Source organism: Eriocheir sinensis, unplaced genomic scaffold, assembly GCF_024679095.1.
Source record: "Eriocheir sinensis breed Jianghai 21 unplaced genomic scaffold, ASM2467909v1 Scaffold564, whole genome shotgun sequence".
Classification (NCBI taxonomy): Eukaryota; Metazoa; Arthropoda; class Malacostraca; order Decapoda; family Varunidae; genus Eriocheir; species Eriocheir sinensis.
The window spans coordinates 185,001-200,398 of NW_026111903.1; positions in this window are offsets into that span (position 1 = coordinate 185,001).

Here is a 15,398-nt window from a genome sequence, read left to right on the forward strand (position 1 = left end):
GAGAAACAAAAGAAAACAAAAATGAAGACAATAGTGAGAAATCAAATAATAAAAAGAAAACTGGAAAAAAAATACAATAAAGTCAGCCTTCACTTTTCTCCCTCTCAAAAAACAAGAACAAAAACAAAGAACAACAACAACAAGAAAAGCAAGGTTCCAACAATATCCCGTCCCAGTGTCTTTTATTTTCAGTGATGAGCAAAAATCTCTTAAAAAAATATTCATGTTAAAAAAAGCTTGAAATAATGAAGTTAATAAATGAATGATAATCTTGTATGTATGTATGTATGTATGTATGTATGTAAACGTGTGTAGCAGCTTTAAATACACAAATAAATAAATAGATAAATAAATACAGACAAACAAACAATAAAAAAAAGGAAAATAGGGAAAATAAAAATAAATATAAAGAAGAAAACGAAGAAAATCATTATATATAACATTTTTGTAAGCTTGACTGTACAAAGGTTATTATTATTATTATTATTATTATTATTATTATTATTATTATTATTAGATGCATTATTCTTTTTTTTCTTTCCTTTTGCTTATCATCGTCTTCTGTGCCTTATTCCTATCACCGTGTAAGAGGAAGCGTAGCAATAATAAGGATAATAAAGAGAGTAATAAGCACAGAATAATGATAGTTTGATTTGCCTCTCTATCTATTAATTTATCTATCTATCATCTATTCTTTTTTAATCGCATCTGTTCTCTCTTTCTTTCGATCTTATATCTTCCTTTTTTCCTTGATTTTTTTTTTTCTTATTTTTCATTGTTTTCCTCCATCCTCCTCCTTCTTTTCCTCTCCTTCCATTTCTTCCCCTTATCCAAACTTTCTTTTTCCTCCGCATTTTCTCTCCCTTCCCCCTCTCCCTTTCTCCTCCCAAAACACTTCCCTTTTAATATCTTCTTACTTTCTAGCGAGTAACCTCTTTTCCCCCCTCCCCTCTCTCCTTCCTCTCCACCTCTCCCAATTCTCCGCTAAACATTACTTTAATAACTTTTTTTTCCTTATGTCTGAACACCCATTCTTTCCTTCCTCTTCCCTATCACCCTCCATCACTCCCTCCCTTCTCCTGCTCTTTCCCTTTATTCTAACCCAACCTTCCTTCCTCAACACTTTCCCGCTATAATATTTTCTTTTCCGCTAGGTAATATCCCTCCTTCCCCTCCTATTTCACTTCCCACTTCTCCCTCTCCCCTCCCCACCCTCTCCCCCGAACACTTTCCTGCTAATATCTTCTTTTCCACTAGCCAATACTCAACCCCCCCCTCCACCTTCCTCCCCTCTCCCCCATTAACATACAGAGCCGGCGTGACCAATGATGCGCCGCGCTAACCACCGCGGCGCCGGTCCTCTGATCACAGCCCCAGCCCGTACGCACCTGATTTAGAGGGCCAGGTGTGACGTCACGGCCGGGGATACGAGAGGAGCAGGCAGGTGAGGCGGTGGTGGTAGTGGTGGTGAATTTGGGTCGTGGTGGTGGTGATGGTTAGAGGAGGAAGAGGAGATGAAAGGGATGAAAGAAAGGAAGAAAAAGGAGGAAGAGAAGGAGAATAAGGAGGTCAGGAGGAGAAAAAGGAGGGGAAAAGAGAGGACTAAGAAGGAGGTCAGAGGAGGGAAAGCAGGAATAATAGAAGGAGGGAAAGCTGGTAGATGATAATGTTGATGAAAATGGTGAGAATACGGAGAGGTGCAGGAGGAACAGGAAAGGGAGAAGGAGGAGAAGATGGAAAAGCTGGAAAATATCAGGAAAATGTGTTAATAGTGGAAGAAGGCAAGTATGGAAGGAAGAAAAAGAAGGAAAAATCAAAAGACGATAAAAGGAGGAAAAAGAGGAAAATGAACAGGATGAGGAAGAAAGGAGGAGGAGGAGGAGGAAAAAGGAGGAACATGTGAGAGTAAAGGAAGAATATAATGTAAATAGATAAACGTAAGATAAAAAAAAGAAGAAAAAAAAACACTGAGAAATAAACGAACATTGTAAATACAGTAAAAAAAAAAAAAAATAAGTAAAACTGTGTACCTGTTACACCGTTAATTAACAAACTATCCTCTGTGCCTGTGTATGTCTGTGTGTGTGTGTGTGTGTGTGTGTGTGTGTGTAAAAAAGAAGAGATAAAAATTGAAAAAAAAAATGTCCTTGCAAGAAAACCGACCACGAGAGAGAGAGAGAGAGAGAGAGAGAGAGAGAGACCACCCTTCAAGCAACATTCCTTTCTGATGCTTGCCTTTACCTCCTCCTCCTCCTCCTCTTCTTCCTCCTCCTCCTCCTCTTCCTCCTTCTCCTCCTTTACTTCAATATCTTAAACACACATTCTTATCATGCCAATGGGCGCGTGTACGTATATTATTATCTCTCTCTCTCTCTCTCTCTCTCTCTCTCTCTCTCTCTCTCTCTCAGCTTCACCGTAACCAATGTATAATTTCATCAGATTTTTTCTTTCTCTCTTAAGGCACCAAATTCGTGACAAACCTCCTCCTCCTCCTCCTCCTCCTTCTCCTTCTCCTCCTCCTCCTCTTCTTCCTCTTACACTTTTCTCTCACCCGTTTTGTACAGCCTCACACCTTCAATACTTCCTTTTCCCTCCTCCTCCTCCTCCTCCTCCTCCTCTTCCTCCTTCTTCTCTTCTTCCTTCACCTCCTCCTCTTCCTCCTCCTTCTTATCATCCTTTTTCTCCATAATTTTTCTTCTTTCTTTTCTCCAGCAATGTTCCTGCAACGAGAGAGAGAGAGAGAGAGAGAGAGAGAGAGAGAGAGAGAGGCAGTAAATCTAGTAATTTGGTAAGAGGATACCTGTGGCTTAATTAGAGTCACACCTGTCGCTATTTTTAAGTGTGTGTGTGTATGTGTGTGTGTGTGTGTGTGTGTGTGTGTGTGTGATGTCGTCTTTTTATTCCTTCTCCTCTTCTCCCTCCTCCTCCTCCTCTTCCTCCTATTCCTTCTCCTCTTCCTCCTCTATCTTGTCCTCCTAATTCTCCCTCTTCTCTTTTTCTTCCTCCTGTAATTCCTCCCTCCCTCCTCTTCCTTCTTCTTATCTTCCTCCTCCTCCTACTTCTCCTTCTCCACCACCTCCTCTTCTTCCTCTTCCTCTTTCTTCCTCCTCCTCTCCCTGCTATCATCCTCCTTCTCCATTTGATCCGCCTGCTGCATATACTCCTCCTCCTCCTCCTCCTCCTCCTCCTCCTTCTCCTCCTCCTCCTCGGGTAATGGGTGATGGATGCAGGTGTATTGAGAGTAATTAGGCCATATACTGTGTCCATAACTCAGGTGGATATACAACTTGAACGTGTGCAGCTGAGAGGGATGGGAGAGGGAAGGGGAGGGAGGGGAAGGACGAAGAGTAGAGAGAGAGTGAGGCTGCGAAGGAGAGGGAAGGAGAAGGAGGAGATAGGAAGGGAGAGGAAGGAAAGAAGAAGTGGGGAAGGAAGGAAACAAAAGGAGGGGAGTGAGGGGAGAAAGGAAGGAAATTAAATGAGATGAGGGAAGATAAAGGAGGTGAAGGAAGGGAAGGAAACGGAGGTGATGGGGAGGGCTTTTAAGCGAGTGATGGGTAAGGAAGGGAAGGGAAGTTGAGTGCAGTGTATGTGTAAGTAGGGATGGGAAAGGAATGTACGGGAAAGGAAGGGACATAAGAAGTAAGGGAAGGGAAAGGAAAGAAATGGGAAAAAAATTATACAGTAGACACCCATTTCTTCCCCATCATGGACATTGTATCAGTCACCCCTCACGACCTTGTTCTTTCCTTCCTTTTCCTTCATTCCTTCGCTTCTTTCAATTCCATCACTTTTTTTCCCTTCATCTTTCTGTCTTTCTCTTTTATCTTGCTTTTCAACACACACACACACACACACCCACACACACCCACGACCCCATCCCCCTCTTCCCCTCCCTCCACACACACGATCCCATCCCCCTCTCCCTCCCCCTACAATCCCTCCCCTCCCCCCCCAAACGACCCCCTCTCCCCTCCCTCCACACTCTCACACACACACAATCACCATTCATCACCACTATTAGTCACACCACAATCACCATCCGCGCCACAATTAGCTCACTATCACTGTTATTTCCTATTAAACCCGACGCCATTAAGACCCGAGGACCACCACCATTTCTCTCTCTCTCTCTCTCTCTCTCTCTCTCTCTCATGATGTAATTGGGCCTGCCGTTTTTTTCGCTAGAGGGCAGGCGTGCATTGAAAGAGAGAGAGAGAGAGAGAGAGAGAGAGAGAGAGAGAGACGTAATGGAATTTTATGTATATCAGTTACAGTGTCATTTAGTTAAAGAAGAAGGAGGAGGAGGAGCAGGAGGAGGAGGAGGAGGAGGAGAAGGAAGAAAAATACAGGCAAAAGAAGAAAAACCGAAGTAATAACAGTAAGAGGAGGAGAAGAAGGGAGAGGAAGAAGAGGAGGAGGAGGAGGAGGAGGAGGAGGAAGAGGAAATAAAAGACGAGGCAGTAGTAATAGAAGTAGGAGAAGACAGAGAAAGAGGAGGAGGAGGAAGCAGAAGAAGAAGAGGAGGAAGAAGAAAAAAACAGAAGCAGAAGAAGAAGAAGAAGAAGAAGAAATAAAAGCAGAACTAACAGGAGTAATAGCAGGAGGAGGAGGAGGAGGAGGAGGAGGAGGAGCAGACAGCAGGCGTCCTATCAACCTCCTGCTGTTTAGAGGAAAATGAAACCTGACTACCCGTGAACAGGCGTGAGTGTCTCTCTCTCTCTCTCTCTCTCTCTCTCTCTCTCTCTCTCTCTCTCTCTCTCATATTTTGCTTTCTTCCTTCCTTTCTTTCTCTTTTCTTTTGTTTGTTTTTCTTATTTTCGTAGGATGGGAGAGAAAAAAAAAGTCAATGGAGAGAGAGAGAGAGAGAGAGAGAGAGAGAGAGAGAGAGAGAGAGAGAAGGCAAAGAATGAGAGAGGCTGGTGAGGAAGGAGAGCAGAGGGGACAGGGAGGGGGAGAGGGGAGATGCAGAGAGGGAGGGAGAGGAGAGGGAAAGGGAGAGGGGAAGTAAAGAGAGGGAGGGAAGGGAGATGAGTATGACAGGGAGGAAGCTGTCATATCTGTATTATTAGATGACTGGGCCTCTCTTCCTCCCTCAATTCTTCTCTCCATCTCTCCCTTCTCTCCATCTCTTCCTTCCTTCTCTTCCATCCCTCCCTTCCGTCTCTCCATCCCTGTCTTTCTCCATTCCCTCTCTTAATCCATTTTTTTTCCTTCTCTTCTTTCCTTCTTCTCTCAGTCTCTCCCTTCCTTTTTATCTCCCTTTGTTTCTCCCTTAACTTCATCCCTCCCTTCCTCCTCCTCCTCCCTCTCTTCCATCTTTCCATTTCTCTCTTTCTCCATTCTGTCTCTCCCTCCTTCTTTCTATTCCTCCTTTCCATCTTTCTCTCTCCCTTTCTTCTCTTCCTTTCTCTCCATTCTTTCCCTTCCTTTCCTTCATTTCTTGAGCCCCTTCATCCCTCCCTTCTCTTCCTTCTTATTTCCTTCTTCTCTCCCTTCCTTCTTTCCTTCATTCCCCCAATCGCATCCCCCCCCTCTCTCTCTCTCTCTCTCTCTCTCTCTCTCAGGCCCTAAAAACCACCATCATTGCCCATTACTCCCCATTTCTCTTCCCCAATTGCTCCTGCTCTAATGGGGAGGAGCTACCCATTCCCCATCATCCATTAGCTGCAGGGAGGAAGGGGAGGGAGGGGAGAGGGAAGGGGAAGAAGGGATGGGGAGGGGAAGGGAGGTATTGAGAAAAACATGATAAGGGAGATGATAAAAGGGGGAAGAGAGATAAGGGAGATTAGAATACGAAAACAGCCTCTCTCTCTGTCTCTCTCTCTCTCTCTCTCTCTCTCTCTCTTTACTTGATTGAGTCGTTTCCTGCACTACATTTCCTCTCCCTCTTCCTCCTCCTCCTCCTCCTCTTCCTCCTCCACTAATGACCTCCGTGACCTTGACCTCTAACCTATGATTGCATTGTCCTCCCTCTGAAGGTCTCGTTTTTCTTTTTTTTTTTTTTTTTTTTGCTTCTCATTATTTATTTTATTTTTTCATTTTATTTTTCATTTTTTTCTGAGCTCATTGTTTGTTTTCATTATTCTCTCTCTCTCTCTCTCTCTCTCTCTCTCTCTCTCTCTCTCTCTCTCTCTGTCTCTCTCTGTCTCTCCATCATTTATTTCCATTAGCAACATCGTTAATGGAAGAAGGAGGAGGAGGAGGGGGAGGAAGAGGAGAAGGAGGAGGAGTAGGAGGAGGAGGATCGTTGCCTTCCTCACCTCCTCCTCTTCCAAATTTCCTTTCCACGCCCTTCTGTTTTTCTATTTATCTTCCCGGGGAGGAGGAGGAAGAGGAGGAGGAGGAGGAAGAGGAGGAGGGGAAGAAGGGATGAAAAAGAAGAGAGGAGAGCTACTGAATGAAGAGACAAGAGGAGAAGGATTGTTACCAGAATAAGAGGAAAGGAGGAATAAGAGAAGGAAATGGATGTTTGAGACAATAAATTGATATATGTCATAAGCTTAAAGCATATATTTTCCTCATTATTGTTCCTAACAGAAAGACCAATAACTGTGTTCGTATTTCCATTCGTGTCGTGTTCCTCCTAGTGGATTGAGAGCCGTTCAGAGTCAGAAAGTACACTATAGTAAAGGTAGTAGTAGTAGTAGTAGCAGTAGTAGTAGTAGTAGTAGTAGTAGCAGTAGTAATAGTAGTAGTAGTAACAGTTGGAGCACCATGAAGTTAACCAAGAACACTATCCTGCCAGGCACCATCACCGCCGCACACACACACACACACACACACACACCAATTTGCGTCCATTCAATTAGCTACCCACACATTGCTGACCGGAAGCTGTGTGTGTGTGTGTGTGTGTGTGTGTGTGTGTGTGTTCGCTATACACGTATACATACACACACATAGCTAATCAAAGGTATTCATCAAGTAACAGCTAAATAGTTTACTCAGTGGAAGAATGGCGAGAGAGAGGAGGAGAGGTTAGACGCAATGGTTATCTTCTAAACAACACCTTACATTGATTTATTTATATTGCAAGTAATACCTTCATTAACAATATTCCTGCCTCTAGATTACATGAAGAGCTGTTGGTGTGATGCGTGTGTGTGTTCCCGCGGTCTGTTATTATGGAGATGCAAAGATGGGGTGGGTTGGTGGTGGACGGCAAATTGTAGTAGGCTATCTCGTGACCCTTCCTATATTATCGTTGTTTATACGCTAACGTCAAGGTTTAGCGAAGTATCTCTGTGTTAGTCTTCAGCAGTAAGGCATCACACTCACCCCGACAGGTTATGGGGAATGAAGATGTCGTAGTTTTGATAATAGACGAATAAATGTGTAACTATTTTTCATCCTCTGGGCTGCCCTGCTCGTCTCTCTTCCTCCCTCTCGCCGCCCGCCTCGCGCCTCCCCCTTGTCTCCTCCTCTCCCCTCCTCCGCTTCACCTCAGGCTATCAACACCCACCTTTATGTTGTGCTATTGAATCTCAGAAAACCTCTTGATTTTGCCTTCCTCTTCCTCCTCTTGTGGGTGGTTTAGTCCCCTTGGCAGTCAACAGCGTCTCACAATGTTGGGTGTTGGGTTGGCTGTTGCAATACCTTTGTTCACCTTTCAGATTTACGCGGATTTCGTTCTCAATACCTTTCTGTATCTTATATTGTGTGAGTTATTGGTCGTAGTTTTTGTCATCGCTTATCTTTCTATGCAGTTTTACATGTGATGAGATGGTAGGTTTGCTTGGGTATCGTCTGTGGCTGTTGATTTAACCATCCCGACGAAGATCTTTGCCTTAAACGTGATAGTCGCTGGTGATGTGTTCTGAAACTTGTCCTCCTCCCCCTCTCCTCCTCCTCCTAACCCCAGTTCGAGGCAGAAGCTACTACAAAGGCGGCCTTCCATCCTATCTTCCGGCCCCTACATTACTGGTACCAATGCCTTTCCTGCAGAGATGAATTAATCTGAGCTCTAGGTTAATGTTTTATACACGTGGGACGGTATTAGCAGGCTGTGAGGGGTGAAGGAAGGGCAGGGACAGTGTGGGTAGACGAGCGAAGTGTGAGGGAGAGGATGGCAGGTTGGAAGGGAGAGAGGGAGAGAGAGACGGACAGGCTTTGGTTCTGGGGCTACTGGAGGTTGACTGGTGGTTATCTTCCGGCCTTTATATCTAAGTTAGTGGTGTCTTTCGTGGGGAGATGGATTGATGGGAGCTTTGAGTAATTATTTTGTACATGTAGGGCAGTAGCAGAAGGCTGAGAAGGGTAGTGGGGGGCAGAAAAGAGTGTGGGTGGAAGAGGGTGTGAGAGGGAGAGGCAGAGACAGTTACTGGAGGCTGACTGGTACGTTTTCTTCCGGCATTTAAATCTAAGTAAGTATCGTCTTTTGTGCGGTGATAGATTAACAGGAGCTCTACTTAAATATTCTATACGCATATCGCAGTAGGAGGAGGCTGAGAATGGCCGTGGAGGGCAGAAAAACGTACGTGGAGGAGGAAGAGGGTGAGAGAGAGAGAGAGAGAGAGGGGGCGCAAGGGAGGAGAGGAAGTTACTGGAGGCTGTCTGCTGCATATCTTCCGGTATTAAAATCACATTTAGGAGTGTCTTTTGTGCTGAGATATATTGATAGGAGCTCTAGGTAAACATTTCATACATTTATTGCAGTAGGAGAAGGCTGAGAAGGGTCGTGGAGGGGAGAAAAGAGTCTGGGTGGAGGAGGAGGAAGAGGAGGAAGAGGGTGGCGAACATGACACACTAGACGCCTCTGCTACACGAAGATACGAAAGAATGGGCGATCGTCTCTGCCCCTCAGGCGTGTTGGCAGTGTCCCTAATGAGTGTTATTTATCGAGACATGTTACTAATGCACTGTGAGAGAGGCGTGGAGTGTATACAAGCCTTGGGCAGGGGGCAGTGCATGATGACAGCATTGACGGGCAGTGACGCGTGGCAACCCAAGTATCCCACCAGCAGTGCAGCTCACGTGGCGGTCAGCAAGGGGGAATATTATAATATGAGGTTGTGGTGTTTTTGTGGCGTCATAACTATTGCTCGTGGACGTTAGTTACATGATAGAGTAGTGAGCGTGACCAAGAAAATGAGGACAACAAGTGTGAGTCTCAACAGCCACAGACAGCTCACGTGGCGTTCAGCAAGGTGGTCTGCATGAGCTTGTGGTGTTTTTGTGGCGTCATAACTATTACTCGTGGACGTTGGTTACATGACAGAGTAGTGAGCGTGACCAAGAAGCTGAGGATAATAAGTGTGAGTCTCAGCACAGCCACAGACAGCTGACGTGGCGTTCAGCAAGGTGGTCTGCATGAGCTTGTGGTGTTTTTGTGGTGTCATAACTATTACTCGTGGACGTTAGTTGCACGGTACAGTAGTGAGCGTGACCAAGAAGCTGAGGATAACAAGTGTGAGTCTCAGCACAGTCACACTCGGCACACTGACGGCAGCCTTGGGACCTCGGAGCACAGCAAGCGTCAACACATAGGTACTGTAATGCCAGAAGATTATAAGTATGGATGGAACAAGATCAAGAAATTAGTTATAAGTATTGTAAGTAATTAAGTGTGTCTCCCTCCGACCGTTACTTACAATACTTATGCCTACTTATGTGATCCTGTGTGCATTCCATACTTAAATTAACCTTCTGGCATTACAATACATCCCCGCTGCATCATTTACAAGAGTAGACGTGATGGGCACCGTGGAGATGGGCAGCCCCTGGAGCCCCTGAGCCATGGGTGACGCGGGTCGACACTCGGGAAGTAACCAGGTAAGCCTTTTATTATCATCCTCAGTGTTTTTCCCGGCAAAGAGGATGTGAATTGGGTTCCATATATCGAGTGTAATGGAGATATGAGGGTTTTGAAGGGCGGATGACACTGGGTGGAGGAGGAGGTGGGGGTAGGGTGGCACGGGACAGCCCCCTTGCCTTGGAATGACATTTATAGGCCTATCTCAAGCGTGTCCGTTCCTGTATGTTCTGTGCCTCTATATAGTTTCCATGTTCGGTGTTAATGTTCTGTAAACTTTTTAAATTCGATGTAAGCGTTCGTTTAACTTCCTAATTTTGTCTTGCCATCTGTTAAACGACCTGGGGGTGTCTTATATTATGTCATTTATTTCCCGGTCTTGTCACTCTATCGTAGAAGACATACCGTACATTCATAAATAGATACACACAGACACACTTTCATAAATGCATAGACATACAATCATAAGTACAGACATACATTCATAAATTACATACATTAAGACAGACATACATAGCATGCATATATACCTATACTTACTAAAATCAAGCCGTATTACCAAAATTATATCACCACTATTACAACTTGAACTGTCACCACCACCACCTCTACTGTAATAGCCTACCACCACAACCACCACCTCCGCCACCACAACACCACCACCACCACTTAATAAATGACATTGTTGTTGCTCACTTAGACTTCCCACTGAGAAATGAGATTGAACTCTCTCTCTCTCTCTCTCTCTCTCTCTCTCTCTCTCTGTCCATGTCAATTCCCCCTTTCTTCCTAGATATATATACTTCACCAGAGAGAGAGAGAGAGAGAGAGAGAGAGAGAGAGAGAGAGAGAGAGAGAGAGAGATTTAATCCGTGAAATCGATCTTCCGTTGATTTACTGTCTATCGAATAATTTAGAGGGAAAGGAAAGGTCTATTTGCCTCAACATATATATTCTTTTTAACTGTTGACAGGAGTGAGAGGGGGGCCCGCGGCGAGAGAGAGAGAGAGAGAGAGAGAGAGAGAGAGGGGTAGTGGAGGAAAGAAAGTCATGTGGGAAAGAAAGTATGAAGGACAAGCGAATTTTACCCTTTCAACCTCTGTGTGTGTGTGTGTGTGTGTGTGTGTGTGTGTGTGTGTGTGTGTGTGCACCAGAGCGTGTACGTTTATAGACAGGTCGGCTCTGTGTGAATTATAGGCTTGAGGGGCGAACACAAAGAAATTATGATACTGTAAAACTCTCTCTCTCTCTCTCTCTCTCTCTCTCTCTCTCTCTCTCTCTCTCTCTCTCCTCAACGTCTCTATTCACTCGATTTTAGTATTATTAAACCCTCCTCTCTTGTACCTCCTCCTCCTCCTCCTCCTAATCAAGACAGGTTTTGGGGGTAATATTTCGGGCAATATTTTCTGTGCCTCTCAGGTCAAAGAGTAATATTATAAGGGCTAATGGAGCCTAATGTGTGTGTGTGTGTGTGTGTGTGTGTGTGTGTGTTGGGTCTCATTATTACTAGGATGGCTGCTCTCTCTCTCTCTCTCTCTCTCTCTCTCTCTCTCTCTCTCTCTCTCTCTCTCTCTCTCTCTCTCTCTCGTAGTAATAGTAGTTTTAACAGTAGTAGTGGTAGTTGCAGTAGCATTAGTAGTGATGGTGGTGATTGTAGTAGTAGTAGTTGTTGTTGCTGTAGTTGTAGAAAAAACATCAGTGTGCGTGCGTGTGTGTGTGGGGGGGGTCAGCACACAGGCCGTGGTCATGGACATGTGTGTAAATTCACGCATCGTCTGTTAAATTTGTTCTTCTCGGGTTACTTGAGGGGAGGAGGGAGGAGGAGGGAGGGGGGGTAGGGAAGGAGAGAGGAGGAAGGGGAGGAAGAAAGGAGGTGTGGGTGGAAGGGTGGATAGGGAAGGGAGAGAAAAGTGAAAGGGAAGGAGAAAGAGAAGGGAAGTGAAGGAGGGACGAAAGGGAAGAGGGAAAGAAAGGGTGGGAGGAGAGAGGAAGGAGTGAGTGAAAAGGAGAGAGACGGAAGAAATAGTGAGAAGAGGGAGAGAAGTTTGGAGAAAGGAAGGAAAATTAATGAGGAAGAAGGACGGTTGGGAGAGGCGAAGAGGCAGCATGTGAGAGAAGAGAAAGAAAAGGAGGCAAGATACGTGAGAAGAAATGGAGGAAGGAGGAGGAAGAAAATGAAAAAAAAAAAGGTTAGAGGGAAAAAGAAGGGGAAAGGAGAGGAGGGAAGGAAGGGAATGGAGGAGGAAATGAAAGAATGAAGAAAAAAGAAAGGGAAGAGGATAATAAGAGAGAGAGAGAGAGAGAGAGAGAGAGAGAGAGAGAGAGAGAGAGAGAGAATCTATTGCCACCTTTACACAATCACACCTTCGCCCTTAGGTCAATTTGGCATGTCTAAAAAGGGGGGAGGAGGAGGAGGAGGAGGAGGAGGAGGAGGAGGGAGGAAGACGGGAGGAGGGTGGGGAGTTGCCTACTGGCATTGAGAGACGAGGAGGGAGAGAGGAAGGGAGGGAAGGGGAGGGGAAGGGAGAGAAGGGAGGAAAGGGAGGGGAAGGGAAATCACGTCTCCTATTGTTGGTTTTCTGATGAGTATCCTTTCCTCCCTTTCCTCCCCCTTCCCTCCCTTCCCTTCACCCCCTAAGTCTCCCCTCTCTTTTTTCCTCCTCCTCCTCCTCCTCCTTTTTCATTTATCCTTCTCTTCTCCTCTTTATTTCATTTGTTTTACTCTTTAATTTATCTCTTCCCCTTTTTTGATTCCCATTCCTTCCTCCCTTATCTCCTTTTTTTCCCCTGTTTTTCCTCCATTTCCTTAACATCCCTTTCCAGCTCTTGTTTCCTTTTCCTCGCCTCATGTCATATTTTTCCTTCCTTCTATTTCCTTCCATATACCTTCTTCCTTCTTCTGTCCCTCTTCTTTCCCCTCCTTTTACCTTTCTTTTCTTTTCTCTTGATTTTTCTCCATTCTATCCCCTTCCTTCCGTTTCCCTTTCCTTAATATCATATCACTACCTATTTTAGTATTCAACCCATTTCTCTTACCTTACCTTCCCCTCCCTTCCCCCTTTCCTTTCCCCTCCCCTCTCTTTCCCTATCGAACAAGACCCCTTCCCCCGTCCCCATCACCCCTTCCTCCCTAACCCCAGACTGTGAAATTCTTCCATTCGTCTCTCTCACACCCAAGAACGTGATGGGGGTAAGGAAGGGAAGGGGAAGAGGGAAGGGGGAATGAAGTGTGGCTTAATTTTCCTTCTTTTCTTAATTTTCCTTCGTTTCCCGTTATTTGCAGGGAGAGAATGGGGCTCGGTGGACTTATGGTGTGTGTCTAGGGCATGGTCTATTGGTTTTGGTGTATGTGGGGGTCATGTAGGGGTGGAAAAGGGGTTTGAAAAGGTGGGAGATTGTATATGTATGATAGATTGATAGATATAAATATATAGATATATACATACATACACACATACATACATACAAATAAGAAAGGAGGGAAAATTAATATGAAAAAAATACGAAAAATAGTAAGAGATTTAGAAAAGAAGAGAAGGGTGAGAGAAAAGGTTTGGTAGGGTGAACTAATAGTGTGTTTTTGCTATTGTTGGCTTGTTTAGTTGTACGTGGAGGTCACCAGAGGGAGGGAGAAGGTCAGGGCGAAGGGAGGAAGGCATTTGGAGGGCGAGGGGTCAGGGTGATTAGGCTACTGAAGGGTCACGGATCATTTGTCTTCGTCTCCCCTCGAATTGGAAAAGAAATGGGGATTGGTTGTCTCATTTGGATTGGCCTAGTGTTTGTTTTTTTCTTTTTTCTTTATATTTTTGCTTCTTTGGTTTGGTTTTAATTAGTTTCCTTTTCTCCGCCTCCTCCTTCTCCTCCTTTTCTTATCCTTCTATTTACTTCCTCCTCCATTTTAATGTCTTCTCTTTCTTTCTCTTATTCTTTCCTTAGTTTCTTTCCTTCTCCCTCCTCCTCCTTCTATCATCCTATTCTTCACTTCCTCCCTTTCCTCTTTTATTTCCTTTTTTATGTGTCTTCTTATTTTCCTTTCTTTTCTTCTTTACTTCATGTATTTTTTCCTCCTTCCCACTCCGTTTCCTCCTTCTTTCTTTCCTCCCACTCTCTACTTCCTTCCTTCTTTCTCCCTACTTTTCTTTCCATTATCCTCTTATAGTATATTTATCTACCCTCTCTCTCTCTCTCTCTCTCTCTCTCTCTCTTACTTCTCTTTCCTTACCTTCCTGCATTTCCTCGTAAACTTTCCTCCCACTTCTCCTTCCTCCTTTCTTCCCTCCTTCCTACTTCTTCATAATTCCCCTCCCTATCTTCCTTCCCTCCTTCCTTCCCTTCCTTTATTTGTATTTCCCGTACTCCTCCTTCCTTCCCTCCCACTCCCTTCCCCCACGCAGGCAAATCCTCCCTCCTACACGCACATACAACTCCCATAAAAGAGTCGAGAAACAAATAATTCAACAGGCCCCTCACAGAGCCATCGCAGCAAGCACAAAGAAGGATAAATAAACCAGATAAATAATGGAGGCCGGGCAGGCAAAACAAAGAGTGGGAAGGAACTTACCCACGAGACGTATTACCAAGTCGAGGAAGTCATATTGAGGAGAACTAAAGAAGGCGAAGGAGAGTGAGGAGGAAGAGGAGGAATTACGAGCAGGTGCCAGTGGGAATGAAGAGGAGGATGGAGGGGGTGGGGAGAATGGAGGTCAATAAAACTAATGCATTTTTCATGTACGTTTTACTGTTGGGAGGGAGCCAGAGGCAACCCCTCTTCTAATTAAAGGATTGAGGTGGCTCAGATTTTCTACCGTCCATTGTTATTGTTTTCATTAAACCGCCTCTATACAGACTGAGCCTCATACCACCACTCTTGCAGTGCACCCTACAAACTAGTTCCTAAGTCAGTGCGCGCAGGTCAAAGTTCAGCTGGAGTGGTTTAAATATATCTGACAAGTGGCGTGGCCTGTCAAAACTTGCGCCGCCGGACGGATTGGGAGGGCGGCGGTGGGGGATGGGGGGGGGTTGGCAGTTAAGTCTTTCACCATCTGATGAAACGCCTGACAGCGCTTGTCAACAGATTGAATGCTAGGTCATATTGGAATAGACTACAAGAGTATGCGTTAGGGACTTTCCTTACTTTCGAGACTTGGGAATTTTTTTCCTGATTTAGGGATTTTTTAGGAAATTTTTGGAAGGCCATTTTCCAGATATATTTTTCTCCCAATACCTGGTTCCCCACAGGTCCCAGGTTTGTCTTGGGGGGTAGGGGGCTAGTGAGTGTGGAGGGTAGGTGGTAATTCTTGAGATTTACCCGTGGCTCTCCCGTCATGCTGGTCATGCAGGGTTCAAGATAAGTACAAGATAACTAATAATGCGGCTATAGGTCCAAATAGGTTAAGTTTCCTAATGACGAAGTTTTGTTTAAAATTATATTCCATCATATTTTGTTGCCGAGGTATAATTTGAAGGCATGAATAGTATTTCAATTGTTGTAGAAAGTATCCAATTTGGATTATCAATATACAGTCATCTATCAAAGGTGGCATATGCTGGGTGTGTACCTCACCCACCCTACAACGGGCCAAGTCCGAGGTCCCTCCGGACAAGTCTCCATGCAGGACCCCCTTTCATCCTGAGTACCTCCTGG